General features: G+C 43.3%; 1 protein-coding gene and 1 long non-coding RNA gene across 2 annotated transcripts in view; one reads left to right on the top strand and one right to left on the bottom strand.

Moving 5' to 3' along the window:
• ENTHD1 (ENTH domain containing 1) overlaps nt 1-16,663 on the bottom strand; it is a 103,873-nt gene that overhangs the window by 23,223 nt on the left and 63,987 nt on the right. The window lies entirely within an intron of this gene.
• Nucleotides 960-16,663, top strand: part of LOC117998654 — a 30,910-nt gene continuing 15,206 nt past the window's right edge. The window contains exons 1-2 of the long non-coding RNA XR_004676040.1: nt 960-1,264; nt 6,832-6,902. This is a non-coding gene — a long non-coding RNA (uncharacterized LOC117998654). The remainder of the gene's footprint in view (nt 1,265-6,831; nt 6,903-16,663) is intronic.

Raw genomic sequence — 16,663 nt, 5'->3', positions numbered from 1 at the left:
ATACAGCACAGATATCAAAGTGAAAGAAAATCTGGACGTGAGTTGAGGCAATAGGGTGGATGGAGTGTTTTCACACTAACGCTATGTCTAGTCAGAGTGCAACCTTCCTTCTGGTCTCTAGTGACCCACCCCAACACACGTCAGCCATTCTGAATCACTAGAAAGAGTCCCCACACACCTGGTGCTATCACACCTCTGGGCTTTTGTGCTGGCTGCTCTCCCTCCCTGGCCTGCTTTTACTCCTCTTTCCCTTCCCTCATCTGGAGGTTGACTTTGACCTACTTAAGGGACAAAGCTCCTTCCTCTGAGCTCAGCTCTATTCAGTGTCGGAGCAGAGTAAGGGGAGTAAGAGACAAGTGTCTATCTCTTCATCGTCTGGCCACTGTTTCAGTCACGTATCTCTTGGTTGTGGCTACTGCTTTGGCTAATATGGCCACATCCACAGCCGCTCAAAAGCAGGCATCCAAATGCTGGCTCTCGTGTGGAGTGAATATGAGAATTCTTCAGTACACCCCGAGGAGCCCCCTAACCACCATTCCCCAATGTGGGACATCCAGGTCTGGTCCAACCACCTCCCTGCTGCACCATCCCCACGTGACTTTCAATGTTTGCATCTAGCACCTTGGGCCTGGCACACATTTGACTTCCTTCTTCCTCTCCTCTCCGAGTGTTAGGAGTCAGTTGGACAGTTAGGTAGTCAGGGTCAGGGTCCCCAACAAGAAAATTTGGAGTCAGGACAGCTAAGGTAAAACAGCGCTGACATCCTGTTCTGCAGCTTAGACAGGACCCGCCCTCACATTCTGCTTTGCAGCCTTTGCAGAAGTGACTTCTGCAAAACGTCCTAAAAAAAGACAATTAACCACAAAGCATTTGTCACCATCACAGGCAAGGGGCAGTTAAGACCTAAGCCCCCAGATATCAGCCAAAAAAGACCATCAGCGTGTAGACATAAACCTAATAGGTAGACAGATACGTGACCAAAGCCCTGATGGGAATGACTGAGCACAGCCTGGTTGCTTAAGATAGTTCTGTAAGAGAGCTCATAAAAGCCCTAAACTTAGAAACTCCAAGGGCAACCCTCTTGGGCCCCCCTCCCTCTCTGGGAGCTTTGTACTATTGCTCAATAAACTTCGCTGCCTACCATTCTTCATCTGGTCTACCCCTTCATTCTTCAAAGTGGCGCGACCAAGAGCTGCGGGCACTAAGAGGACAAAAAATCCTGTAACACCGGGTGACTGACTGCTCCTGGGGAAAATTCACAACTGTAAGTTCATGGTCTCCAAGCCCCATGGGTCTTCAGGACTGTCCATGAGTCCTTTTGCTTGTCCTTTACTCTCCCATTTCTCTCAAAGACGATTCCAAACCTTCACTGCTCTCCTCAAGCACCCTTGTCAACCAGACCTTTTCTCTCTCGTTTTTAGTAGATGATCTTCCCTATTCCTCAAGAAAAGAGAGGCTTTTCAATGGATTTGTTTCAGCTTCTCATCTTCCTGCCAGCCAAGTGAGCTACAATTCACAACTACTCCTCGCTCCCTTCCCTTCAGTCTTGAGGGTAAAAAACCCTTCCTATGACTGTTCAGGCCTGTCCTGCCATCTGTGTCACTGAAACGCCACCCAAGTCACCTCCTCTCCTAATCTTCAACTCCTTTTTTTGTTAGCCTTCTCCTCTCAGCTCACAGAGGTGCCTCATCTTTTTTATTTTAAATACTTCTCTGGGTCTCTCTGTCTCCTGTTCCCCTCCCTCAAACACACTGAAAAACAAATGTTTCCCCCTTTGAATTCACTTCCCTCTTTCCTGTTCTCCTCCTCAGACCACCACAATCCGGCTTCCATTCCTCCTCCTCGACTGAAGCTGTCCTCTCTGAGGACCACTGACCTTTTCACTGCTAATTCCAATGATCATTTTTCAGTCCTATGTCACAGGACGTCTCTGTGTCATTTCAGCTCGATTAGTCCCTCCTCCCTCCCTCTGCTCCCCTTCATTTCATACACTCTCTCGTTCAGAAGATATTTATTAGGCAGTGTGGCACACACCCTCCTAAGAACTAAAAATACAACTGTGAACAAAATCACAGTCTTTGCCCTGGAGCACAGTTACAACGTGCGTTACAGGGGAAAACGTTGTTAACAACCAAAGATTCATGCGCAGTACGTCAGACAGTGATGAATTCTGTGGAGGACAATGAAGTGGTTGGGGGCATAGGGAGGGCCAGGGGATGAGCAGGCCAGTGGGGGGTGGGCGGGAGGTCTCACTGTGAAGGTGGTGCTTGAGCAGAAAGCTGAAGGAGGTAGGCGAGAAAGGCAGGTAGAGGGGGGCAGTGTTCCAGTCGGAAGGAAGAGTCACTGCAGGTCCCAGAGGCAAGAGGGCACCCGGCCGACCCCGGAACAGCCAGGGGTCTAAGATGGACATGGCAGAATGAGCAAGGAGGAGAAGGGACAAGAGGGGAAGTCAGGAAGGAAGCTGGGAGCTAGATCAGAGCTACTCTTCCGCGAGTCGACAAGTCCCTGGAGGGTTTTTAAGCAAAGGAATGATATGACTTCTTTTTAATAAAATCACTTTGGCTTTTAAGTGAAGAAAGGCCAAGGGGGAATCAGGGAGAGGGGAGGTCCCAAGCGAGGAGGACCACTGCAGGCCCTGTGTGAGTGATAACTGCAGACAGCGAGGCACAGGCCAGGCCCTTGTGGCCTCACCTCCAAAGCTACAGGGCAGCTTGTGTCTCTGCCAGGCCAGAGTCGGATCCTGACTATGATTACTGGCATGAGTCAGGCACTGGTCCTCCAATTCCGGGGAGCAGATGTCAAAGCCTCTCTCACTGGGGCTGGGTGTAAGCAGCAAGGGTTCCCGCTCCCCCAGAGGCGGTTTGGGTGCAGCCTCAAAGCCTGGCAACAGCCGTCCTCCCCAGAAGTCTCCTCACCAGATTCTTCCTGTGCCACCACACTGTCCCCTTAAATCTTCCAAACTCTCTCTTTCTGTGTGTGTGTGTGTGTGTGTGTGTGGTGAGGGTGGGGCTGAAGAGTTACAGAGCAGGTTTTCATCCATTTTTTTAAAAATCTTCACACATGGATTGGATATCAGGTATCTATTTTATTATTAGCACCTGAAGCAAAAGAGAGTCAGAGAGAGTTCTATTGAATGTTCTAATACACATATGTAGCCTGGCAGAGTCTAAAGTTAATAGAGTAACCTAACTCCTGAATTATTATTCAGAGACTTTAGAACCTGTAACTCTTAACTTACCCTCTCTCAGTTGCATGTTATCGCCATAAAACTAGCATTTTAGTTCTTTTTCTAATACCACAAATTAGATGTTATAAATAATTTTTAAAAGACTACATTTGTTTAGATTGACGTACATATTTACCAGTTTCTTTTTGGGGGTGAGGGGCAGAGGGAGCGGGAAAGAGAGAATCCCAAGCAGACTCCACGCCCAACTCTGAGCCCAAAGCAGGGCTTGATCTCACAACCCTGAGATCAAGATCCGAGCCCAAATCAAGAGTTGGGTGTTCAACAGACCAAGCCACCCAGGTGTTCCTACCAATTTCTTTGTTCACTATTCCTTCTCGCACTTCAGACCTTCCTTCTGGAATATTTTCTTCTTCCTGAAATAAATGTTTACGAGTTCCTTTACTGAGCATCTGTGGTGATAAACTCAGTTTTGTTTATTTGGAGCATCTTTTCTTGGAAAATATCTTAATTTCACTCTTGTTCTTAAATGACTACCCACTTTAGTTTGGCAGATATCGTCCCTGAGAAAGCAGATGATATTCCCTGTCTTCTTGGCTTCTAATGTTGCTGTTGAGAAGTATGCTATTCTTTGATGGATAATCTGCCTTTCTCTCTATCTCTGGTGTTGTAGACATTCATTATAACATGTGAGTTTGCAAATTTTTGTAGTTATTTATCCTGTTTGTATATATTATGCCCCCTGTATCTTTGAATGCATGCCTTTCAATAGTTCTAGAAAAATGATCTCCTATTATCTCATCAAATATTGCCTCCAATTGGCCATATTAAACTTCATCTATCATTTGTATTTCAGCTTTTAAAAAATATTTTCTACCTTCTTGGCCTCTTTGCTGCATTCTGGGGAATTTCTTCGGATACACATTCCAATTCACTAATTCTCACTTCAGTTTTATCAAATCTAGTGTTGAATCCATCCACATCCACTGAGTTTTTACTTTCAAAGAATTTTATTTTTCCTTTCTGAAAGTTTTATTTGGTTATTTTCCAAATTTATCTAGTCATCTGTCCCTCACTGATTCTATCCTTTTTTTTTCATTAAACATTTCATAGCCAGCTAATATTGTGTAGCTAATAGTTCATACCTGAAATCCTTGGAGGCTAAATCTTTGTGCATCTTTGTAGACTCTCAGGCATGCAGGCTTATTCCATGTGTTTCTCGCAATCACGGATTGTGAGATCATGTTTGGTTGAGGTTAATCTGTAAGAGTCTTGGGTCTCAGTGGGGCCTCTAGAAAGGATCTGTATTTTTGTCAAGAGCTGGGACTACACACCTGAAGCCAGGGCAGCCCCCTTGAGTGCTCCACTGAAGGTCAAGTCTGAGGCTCCACTTCTTCCCCGCTGCCGGCTCAGGGATGCCGTCTCCGGGCTGCTGATGTCAGCGTTTGCCTTCAGGGAAGCCTGCCTTTAGAGTCCTTCACACTCAACGGCTCCCTGCTCCAAAGAGGTTCCAGGTCTCAGGTTTACACAGCACGGTTTTTGTTCTATTTGGCCCTTCGAGATTTCCTTTAGTTCCCACGAACCCAAAAATGTATTAAAAGGTATCTTTTATCCAGAATCTAGGTTGTTGGGTTTTTTTTCCCCCATGGCAGGAGGCTCTTCATAGCGTCTAGTCCACCACACTACTGAAAATGTAAGAAGTCAGGAGTATAGTTTTTATCTGTAGATAAGGAAAAGCCATTAGAGGCTGTTTTGAAGATTTGTGTGTTAGATCTCTGTGAAGATTATGTGACTGATAGGAGTGAGGCTCAGGCACAAAGATCACTGACAAAGGTATCCTAATAGTGCAGGTGACAGATGACAAGAGCCCCCAAAGTAGGGATAGAGATGACAATTAAGATATGATTGTCATAGAACTGTCACAATTAGTGATTGAATATTTCTGAATAATTAAGTTTTTCCAAGTTAAGCAAAGAACTGGTAACTATCATCAGCAAAGCATTAAGTACTCCTTTCTGGGTTTTTCTTTTCTAAATTAAATGAATCAAATACTTGCAAGGAAGCAAAACGCCCTTTTGATCTATATTTATTCAAAGTCTTTGACCTTGGCATGAACCACACAAAGCTATCAAGATTTGTAACTGCTGTAGCCCTGTGCTTATCTTGTCTCAAGGCCACGCTGCATGCTAATCCAAAGTATAAAAGAAACACCTGCGGTCCAACTCTGAGGCACTTCCAGAACACCTTTGTGGTGCAGTGGTGCTACCAGCTCTCTCTGTCTCTCTCACGCACACAAATGTACACACACATGTGCATGCACGCACACACTATAAAATCTTTCAAAAGGGGAAAAGGACATTTGCAGGAGTCTCATCAACCCATCAGGAAGTAGGGCATTCATTGTCTACTTCGCCCAGTCCTCTAAAGCATCCATACTCTGTTGTATGGAGGACAGCAATATGCAGAGGAAAAGTCAAGTACCACTATTTACATTTTGTGAAAATTGCAAACTTCAGGGAAGGTGAAGCTGTGGTTTGAACATGTTGGGCATGCTGGACTGAAATCAGTAACAAGGGCAAAGAGATGAACTGCTAGATTGCTCTCAGAATTGTATTAAGGAATTGGGCATGTCTGGTGATGACCTACATTCGAGGTTTGTGGTGCCTTTTGTTTTTATAGTAATGGAATGCTCAGACCTCTGAAATGCAGAGCAGACATATGACCAGCATCCTGAAAGCACAGTTAGAATTTTTAAAAAATTAAGTGTCTCAAGGAAAGAGAGACTGATTCAAGAAGTAGGAAAAACAATCATCTAAGTTCCAATTTAGTTACTTTAGTGTACTGATATTCAGTCTTTCCAGAATACAGGGATTTAGATGGATATCTCACAGGTACCTCAAACATAACATCTCCAAACCACAGCCCTTAACATATCCCCCAAACCCGTTCTCTCCCCACTGTCTTTCCCTTCTCAGTAACACCATCACACACTACTTCCCAAAGGCAGAACACTAGGGCTCATCCTCATTTCCACCCTTGTCCTCATTCCAACCACCAGTCATCAGGAGTCCTGAGGGCTGAACTCCAAAACGAATCTCCGCTCTATACACCTTTCTCCATAGCCACTGCCCCTGCCCCCAGTCATGGTCACTTGGGACAGTCTGCCTACATTTTTCATTCATTTTTCTGCTTCTGTCTCCCCCCATAATGCATTCTCCCCTAGTTTATATTTAAGTAAATACAAATCAGATGATAGCATTCCTGTGCTTCAGAGCTTTCCACTGTGCTCACAATTCAGTCTGAAACCCTTCCCTATGACTGCACAGTCCTGCATGACATGGCTCCTGCCTACTCTTGTCTGATTCCACTCATACCACCGTCCCCCCATTGCTTGCAATTCTAGGAGCAAGCTGACCTCTTCTTCCTGCCCCTGGGCCTTTGAACTTGCTGTTCCCTCTGCTTGGAATAGTCCTTCCAGGCCTCTTCATCCTTATCTCAGAGCACACCATCTCTGTATAGGGGCTTTCTCTGACTACCCTAACTAACGCATACATGCTTCCATCACCTCTCGGAAGCTCCTGTACGTTTCCTTAATAGCACGCGTTACAATCTGTAGTATTTTGCTTATTACTGGTTATCTTCACCAGAACAGAAGGACGCCCTGCTCACGGCCGTACCCTCGTGCCTATCACTAGTGCCTGACACATGACAGAAACTCGTAAGTACCTACTGTATTAAAACCGAATTTCTCAATCTTCCCTTCTAGAATTTTACCCCTGTTTAGCCACCAATACCTAGTTGTTGATAGCTTTCAGTTTATGCTATAAAAGGGTGGACAGTCTCTGGGTTTTGGCTCAAATTTAGAGTTAGTTTACTAAGTTGGGGTCTAGGGAACACCTAGCATTACAATCAGTAAGAATTATAGCAACACTCCTTATTAGTATTAAAATGAACAAATCATGTAGCTTTGTTGAATAGAATTCTGTTTCAACAAAGAATCGACAATACTGAGCATTCCTTCCAGATCTCATTCCATCTTTACCCTGACGACCCCCCACCAAACTTCCACTCTTTTCTCTTCAATATCTCACCAATTTCTGACTCATCCAATATTCCATTCAGTAAAGATGAACTGAGAACCCACTCTGTGCCAGGCACTGTGCTAGGAACTGGGACCACAAAGGTAAAAGGATGATGGATGAAGAACTAACAGAGTCTCCCTCCCCACAAACTGAATCCCCAAGGCCCTTCGCCAAGCACAGTCACCTAAATACAAGCTACTGCTGCCCAAGAAGAACAGTCTTGATGGGTCAGAGATGAAGACTTAGATTAAAAACAAAAGCCAGATTAACTTGTCACAGAGGGAGTTTGGGGAGAATATTGCTTCTGCCTGTGTCTCCCTGTCCTACCCCTCTAAGCATCCACCTCAGACTAAAGATCCTCTGAGGGAGGAGACAAACAGAAGAAGCAAGAGTTAGATACTGGCAAGGAGGTCTTGTGCCCTGAGCCTGTCCAGGGCCCAGTCGTGGGAGTTGGGGAGACCAGGGAGAGGCCAGTCATCCCTCTATCCACCAAGTACTTCTTGAGCACTTATTGTTGGCTAGCCATCCTACTAGGCCCTGAACATTCAGCAGGGAAGAGAATAGAAAAAACATTCTTTCCCTCATGCTGCTTTCATTCTGAGGGTGAAGAGGATTTCTGCTTGTTCCCCAAGTGGAGCCTGGAAAAGTGAGTGACATTTAGAATTCCCCCACCTGTCTTTACCTCATGCCAGTGGCACAGAAGGGAAGCAGCCGAACAGTAACACGGGTAGGTAGGTCTGGGAACAGAGCATCTCGGGTAGTCATTCAGAGGCCCCTACTATGTGCAAGAGGTGTGGGAGAGCATCCAGCAGTGCCTGAAGGCTGCAGAATCAGCGGAGAGAGGGAGTGGCAGAAGTGAGAGGATCTCACTAGTGGGACAGAGAGGATGCTGAAGGCACAGTCTCCCAACCTCATACCAGCGCAGTGCTATTAAGATACTAGTGGACTCTGGCAGAAAGAGATGTAGACAATTAGAGAACAGTGGGCTGTTTCCTCTCAGCAGAAGCCAGTATGAAGAGATGCCCATCCCCAAAGTCATGATGCTAAGGTGGTCCCTAAACTTGGATGCCATCCTCAAGAGGAGGAAGGAGAAAATCCTGAGTTGACTGAGTTTAAATGGGAAATGACTGAGAAAACAAAATAAGCTTATTTTTTCTGTCATCAGGAAATTTAAGATTATCTTGAATTGTAGAAAAATATAGCTACCCCTTTTGGCACACTGGAGGTCATAGCTTGAAAATATCATGCCGATGACTCACGGATGAATAAGACCCATCTCTGCCTTTGAGAGGGCTCTTCCATCTCCCAGAAAGCCCTTGGTCTTGCCTCCCCACCTCTTCCCCACAAAGAGCTGCCCAGCTCTCTCTGCCTTCCAGACTTTCCTCCCTCTATAACCCACTACCTTGAGTAACACCATCCAGAAACTGAGGAGAAATCACCCATACGCCCACACTCTGGGCTCTTGCCACACCAGAGACAGATCCTGGTTTCAGACCAGACTTGAAGTGATATGAAAGGAAAAGCTAAATAAATAATAGCTGGACCAACACCAGTGCTCATGGGTGTTCCCTCTTTATATCCTTGAACATGATTTCAAATTGTATGTGTTTTGAGCACTTCCTCCTTTTAAACAGACTCTCCTTTGGCTAATTTAACAATCAAGTGCCAACCAGGGATGACGAAAATTCTACAAAATTTCAAAAGCCGACTCTGCTGGTAGTGAACCTCATCGGTGAACTTGGAGCACACCCATGTGCTGCTCATGCTGCTCTTCTTTTATGAAACTATGATAACTCTTCTCTGAAGACACTTTTAAAGTATATGTAAAAAATACAGAAGGAGCACTATGAGGATGACTGTCTTCAATTTAAGGGCACTTCAAATGACACTTATTTAGCCAACAAGTATTTAGTTGATTCTTACTATGTGCTAAACACTGGTTTAGAGGTGGAGAATAAAATGATGAACAAGACACAGACCTTCTCTCAAAAAGAAATCATAGTCAAATCAATGGAACAGAATAGAGAGCCCAGAAATAAACCCACTCATATAATGGTCAACTAATTTACTACAAAGCAACCAAGAATGTACAATGGGGAAAGGACAGTCTTTTCAGGAAATGGTGCTGGGAAGACTGGACAGCCACCACATGCAAAAGAATGAAGCTGGACCACTATCTTCCACCATACACACAAATCAACTCAAAATGGCTCAAAGATTTCAAGGTAAGACCTGAAGCCATGACACTCCTAAAGGGAACATAGGTGGCAAGCTCTGTGACATCAGTCTTGGTGAGGATTTTTTTAATTCGACACTAAAAGCAAAGACAACAAAAGCAAAAGATAGGAAATAACAAGCATTGGTGGAGATGTAGAGAAAAAGGGATCTTGTGCACTGTGCGTGGGAATGTAAGTTGGTGATCGCACTGTGGAAAACAGTGTGGGGGTTTCTCAAAAAATTAAAAACAGAAATACTGTATGATCCAGCAATTCCACGTCTAGGTATTTAACTGAAGAGAATGAAAACACTAACTCGAAAAGATATCTGCACCTCCATGTTCATTGCAGCATTATTTACAATAGCTACGATATGGAAGCAATCTAATCTAAATGTCCATTGATGGATGAATGGATACAGAAAATAGGACACACACACACACACACACACAGGATTATTTAGCCATAAAAAAGAAGGAAATATTGCCATTTGCAACATGGATGGAACTTGAGTACATTACACTAAGTGAAATAAGTCAGACAGGGAAAGACAAATTCCATATGATCTCACTTATATGTAGAATCTAAAAAACAAAACAAAGCCAACCAGCCAACCAACCAACCAAGCAAAACAAGCTCATGGATATAGAGAACAGATTGACAGTTGCCAGAGGTAGGGGGTAGGGGGTGGGCAAGATGGATGAAGGGGATTAAAAAGTACAAACTCTCAGCTATAAAATAAGTCAGTCAAGAGGATGTAATGTATGGCATGGGGGCTGTTAGTTAATAACACTGTATTGTATATTTTAAAGTTGCCAACAGAGTAAATCTTGAGGGTCATCATTGTATTCTTTGCCCAAGAAAAAAATTTGTGACGATGTACTGGTGATGGATATTAACCAGACTTACTGTGGTGATCATTTCACAATATACACAAATATTGAATCCTTATGCTGTACACCTGAAACTAATATAATGTTATACATCAATTATATCTAAATTTAAAAAATCATGGTCTAGCTGGTTTGACAGCAGGGAGGAATACCAGGCAATTACAAGAGAAAATCGGCAATGGATCTGGAGCATGCAGAGTGCCATGAGAATCCAGAGGAAGAGTAGTAACCCCTGACTTTGGTGTGTCAGGAAAGGCTTCCAGGAAGAAACAACATCTTAGCTGAATCTTAAGGATTCACATACATGAATTCACACGCAAGGGGCGGGGCTTCCCAGCCAAGGAAGGACATATGCAAAGCACTGGAGACAACACGGCGTTTAGGGCAAGTAGTTCAGCACATAGCTAGACCATCACATGTGAAGGGGAGGGGGGAGGTGACAGGTAAAGCTGGAGAGAAAACCAGGAGCTTATCTGCCATGCTAAGGTGTTAGGACTTCATCCTAGGGGAGCTTCTCAGAGTTGTGACCTGACTAGAGTTGCATTTTAGGAATGTCTGAAGTCTCTAATTCTGTTTTGACCTGACTGCTCTTTCTAACTTGCCTCCTCCAATCTTTTCTTTACACTACCTCCACAGCCGCCTTCCTAAAGCAAGATTATATCATGTCCTTGCTTAAAACACTTCAGAGGCTCCCCATTGTTATTCAGACACACCTGACACTCCTCAGCATCGTTCATCAGGAGACAAGGCACACACGTCGGTCTTAGTCTGTTAGGGTTGGAATAACAAAATACCACAGACTGGGCAGCTTATAAACAACAGAAATTTATTTCTCACAGTTCTGGAGGTTGAAGTCCAAGATCAGGGCACCAGCACAGTCAGGTTCTGGTGAAGGCTGTCTTCTCAGTAGCAGACTGCCAACTTCTTACTGTGGCCTGACATGCTGGAAAGGGCTAGGCAGCTCTGTGGGGTCTCTTATAAATCACTAATTCCATTCATGAGGGCTCAATCCTCATGACCCAATCACCTCCCAAAGGCCCCACCTCCTAATACCATCACCTCGGGCATTAAGTTTTCAGCATATGAATTTGGGGAGCGGGGCACAAACACCCAGACCACAGCAATGTCACTTTGCCTAGGGACTCCAGCTTTACATCTGTGATCCTGTGTAATTATTTATCATGCCGCCTTTCACCTCAGAAGTGTCCTGGTCTGGGGGCTCCTGAGTGGCTCAGTCAGTTAAGTGTCTGCCTTCTGCTTGGGTCATGATCCAGGTCAAGGTCCTGGAATAGAGCCCTGCGTCAGGCTCCCCACTCAGCAGGGAGTCTGCTTCTCCGTATCTCTCGGCCCTCCCCCCGGCTCACGCTTTCTCGCTCAAATAAATAAAACCTTAAAAAAAAAAGTGTCCTAGTTTGAACAATAAATTGCATGGTCACCTTTACTGATACAACTTTATCTTTCTCGCTCCATCTGGTACCTCTCCTGCCATCCACTTAATCCTCCAGCCCTGCTACATTTCTGTTGTTGTTCAAACTGCAAAGCTTCCTCTTACCCCACACCACTGGGCTCTTATACAGTGTTCACTCTGCCTAAGATATTCTTTTCTTTTGTCCTCACTTGGTCTGGTTCCTTCTGCGTAGTGGGCAAAATACTGTAGTGAATTGTTTTTCAAACCCATTAGTGGGTTGTGAAATCAAATTGTGGGTCACATCCAATTTTTTTTTAAGATTTTATTTATTTATTTATTTGACAGAGAAAGACACAGCGAGAGAGGGAACACAAGCAGGGAGAATGGGAGAGGGAGAAGCAGGTTTCCCGCAGAGCAGGGAGCCCAATGCGGGGCTCCATCCCAGGACCCTGGGATCATGACCTGAGCGGAAGGCAGACGCTTAACGACTGAGCCACCCAGGCGCCCCACATCCAATATTTTTTTAAAAAGTAAAACTGTGGGGCCATCTGGGAGGCTCAGGCAGTTAAACGTCTGACTCTTGATCTCAGCTCAGGTCTTGATTTCAGGGTCATGTGTTTCAGGCCCTCAGTGGGCTCCACGCTGGGTGTGGAGCCTACTTAAAAAAAACCAAACTGTCTAGAATAAAACAGAATAGATCAGAGTACATTGCCAAAACTATTGTTTTGTGAAACTACTGTTGCAGGTGTGTGTGAGTCCATGTGTACTGGGTCATGGCATTTCTGACTTGATCACAGTCTAAAGGTTTGAAATACATTGGTGTAGGCTCTGGGATCAGATTATTTTGGTCTAAATTCTAACTCTGACACTTCTAGCTCTGTGACCTTGGGCAAGTTATTTAAACACATTGGGTTTTCCTCATCTATCTCATAAGATTGGCATGAGGATGAAATGAATTAAAATGTTTGAAAATACAATCAGCACACACAATATAAGTGTTGGCCATTTTACCTGTCCTTCAGGTTCCAGTTTGGACATCATTTTCTCCAGAAAGCCTCTCCTAACACCTGAAGTCAGGGATAGGTGCCCTCCTGCGGCTTCCCTGTCCTCTCCCTATCCTCACACTTACCTCACTTGTCTGATTAGATTTGATCCCTGGGCTGGGAGCTACAGAAAGGCTGGGATCTTGTATATCACTGAATATCAAACAGCACCATGGCTGGCACATAGTAGGTATTCGGAAAATTTTTGTAGTACAAATAATTTACTCAGTTTTAGAAAAAGATATACAGTCATTTGTTTCATTCAAATAAAATCCACTTGGGACTTATTTATCTGAGAAGTCAGTCATTTTGATGAAGAACCTGTCAACTTACTTTAGATTAAGTTTGGTTCTCTTAATTTGGAATGTTGGAGGGGTTATGTGACATTTTTATAATACACACACTTGTTAGTAATGGAGAAAAGGATTTAGGCTGGATGGTTTCTTGACCTAAAATTCATAAATAATTCAAAAATCAGTATCTCTTAATATTTCTTTTAATCATCACAACGATGAAAAAATTTGGCTGTGTGACAAATAAAAGGTGACAACTTTAAATGTAGTTACATCCTGCCAGCCTTTTAATTATTTAATTGACTTCTACTGCAAATGATTGTGATTTTGCTCTATTCATTCATTTCAATGGAAGCCTTTAATAGTTTTATGTCTGTTTTTCATGTGTGAATCACGTTTTCCTATATTTTTGAAGTAAAAAAGAGGGACCAATTAAGTTAAAAAAGGTTTTAATTGGATTTCTTTTTTTTTCATTTTTTAAAAAATTTTACTTCATTATGTTATGTTAATTACCATACATTACATAATTGGATTTCTTAATACCAACCATATAATACACAGTTGCTATGTTGATAACCTCTCAAATTTCTATAGTCACTTCCGTAATTCAAAGCATGCTTTGTAATGCTCTGATGATTGATATAAAGACTCTTTCAGAGGAATGTGAAAGCATACAGCAACTGCCCTCAAAACGGAAGGCACCAGTACAATGCACCCAATTCATGAGCAACATAGAAAAACAGTATGCAACTGCTTGAAAAGCATAATATATACCTAGAAGTGGCAAAGAGCAGAGCCAGATTCACTATGATACCTGCGGGCGGTCTGGGGAACTCCCGTATCAGACTAGTCTCTTCCTAAATCAAATAGATGCATGCTTCAGATGATGATTAGTGCTACTGAAGAGACAGAGTGGGGACGAGGCTCAGGGAGTGCCAATGGTGGTGGTGGGGTGTCATTTTTAATCAAATGTTCAGCAAAGCCTCCCAAGACTCTTAACATTTCAGCAGGACTGGAAAAAAAGAGAGAGAGAGAGAGAGAGAGCGCCAGAGAGTGAGACAGCACTGTGTACAGGACTCAAGAATGGTCTTCAGAACAAAAGGTACTTCTCTGGCACCCTGGAAAGGAAGCTTCAAGACTCCATAAGAGGGGACTGCTGGGAGGGATCTATTATGTACAACAGGCTCAGCCACATACTAATTGTCCTGGAGGATACTTGCTTCACCTAGGCATTCAGAATGTACTGTGACAGAGCACCAGTGTCACCAAAGAGCTTTGTCATGCTTGTCTTCTGTAGGCTGAAGATGACCCCAGGGATGATGCAGAGGTGACAAGACTGGTAATAAAGAAATGTGTGGATGGACCTCTTGGGATGTATATGTGAAGATATTCATGTCCCATAGAAATGCCCGCCATGGGACATTCCCTGTGGAAGAGGCTCTCACAAAGCGGGTGGGCAAGACACTCTGTTTACTGGCCGCCAATCATCCTCTTTCCTTGGTCATGCCAGTGGCTGTCCAATAGGCTTTGACCACGTGGCCAGGATGGAGGCTATGCACAGGCTCCCTGACAAGAACTCCTGACCAAGGTGACCTGGCCACCCAGCTGTTGAATGCCTAAGCTGTCAAGAGTAGAGGTTACTGCTACATCCCTAGCCTGGTACCACTTTCCAGTGACCTGGTGTCAGCTTGGTTATATTGGACCTCTCCACTATAAAGAGAGCAGGGCTTTGCCCATATAAGGATGCACATATTCTGGGTGCAGATTTGCCTATCCTGCCTGCAGCCCTTCAGGTGTCAGCATGAGTGAACTTACAGAAGACCTTATCTATTTTGGCATCATCTTACAAACAATTCTACACAAACTGGAATATTCAAAAAAGAGCAAATGTTTGCAACTGTTTTTATGAGTCTAGCGAAATCTTGGTATCAAAATGTGACAAAGAGAATATTAGAAAAGATAATCCCATTTAACTTCACTCCTAGATGTAGAAGCAAAACTCGTAAACAAAACATCAGCAAATCAAAGCCAGCAACATATCCATAAGATAGTATAGCACGGCCAAATTGAGCGTATTCCAGTAATTCAAGGTGGTTTTAATATTTGGAAATCAACTACTTTACAAATTAATATCTCAAAGGAGAAAAACCTGTAACCATTAATATAGATGCTAAAAATGGAGAAAATTCAACATATACTCATGAGAAAACTGTTAATGAATTAGGAATGGAGATCTGCAAAATATATAGCAAACCCGTCTTAATGGCAAAATGCTGAAATTATGCTCTTAAGATACAGACTAAGTATAGGAAGCCCACGATCACACTTTCATTCAACACTGAGTGGTTCTACTTCACATGGGGTGGTAAGAAAACAATACAAAGGCTATGGTTTATAAATGAAGAAACAATTTTGCCATCATTCACAGATGATATGATTTTCAACATAAAAAAACCAGAAGAATCTACAGAAAATTTAGGAAAATTAGTGAGAGTTAATTAAGCAAGATTGCTGGCTACAAAATCAATATACAAAAATTAATTCCACTCTTTTTCACCACCAACAGTTAGAAAATGCAATTTAGAAAATATCACGGTAGCAACAAAAATACATAAACACCTAGGACTATATCTGATAAGAGATACAGGAAATTTGTGCGGAAAAAACTATAAAATATATTAAAGAAGACTTAGATGAAGAGAATGATGTGATGTTATAAAGATGTTACTTCTCCAAATTGATTTAAAGATCTGAGACAGTAGGGGACCTGAGGGACAAGTCCCTTTGTACCTGGGACACTCCCTGCTGGCTGTTACCACTTCTCTTCAATAGCAAAGCACCAGCCAGGGAGCAAGCCTAGACCGGATGAAACTAGTCCAAGACACGTTGGCCACCAAATTTGACTTTTCACTGGCTTTCCCCCCATTATAATGCTAAAAATCACACCCAGAGATGGAGACTTAACATGCAAATGAAACATACAACGTATGAAGAAGTTTGTTCTGCCAACCGTGCCTGTGCGCTCAAGTCTCTGTACTGTCCCACCCCTACAAGATTAGATGTCACTCCTCGTCTGTCTCAGGTCCTTTAAAACTTTCCCAGGCTATTGTTCAGCTCTGGCTCCTTTGTTGTGGCTGTTTCCCTTCAGCTGCAGCTGTTGCCCCAATTAAGCCTTGCCTGTGCTTTTAAATTTGGGGTTCAGCCTCATTTCTACCGTTGCTGGGTCCAAGGACCCAGTCTGGTAACAGATTGGCAGTGCCAATCAAAACTAATAGGTGTTTTTTTCTCAAAGAACTTGACAAGGTTTTATGTGGGAAAGCAAAGGACCAAAAAGAGACAAAAACACTCCTGATGAGGGAAAAGTCACCAAGAATTATTACAAAGGTAGGGTAATTAAAACTATTTGGTGGTGCTGGGATAGTCATATGACTTTTGGAATAGAATAGAGTCCAGAAACAAATGCATACATATGGGTAAACTTGCTTTAGAATATAAATAGCATTGCAGCTCAGTGGAGAAAAAGCAAACTTTTCAATTAATGATG

The sequence above is a fragment of the Mirounga leonina genome, unplaced genomic scaffold (genome assembly GCF_011800145.1).
Source record: "Mirounga leonina isolate KUSES-001 unplaced genomic scaffold, KU_Mleo_1.0 Mir_418, whole genome shotgun sequence".
NCBI lineage: Eukaryota > Metazoa > Chordata > Mammalia > Carnivora > Phocidae > Mirounga > Mirounga leonina.
Note: the sequence above shows the minus strand (reverse complement) of the source record. Positions and strands in the feature narration are given on the sequence as shown.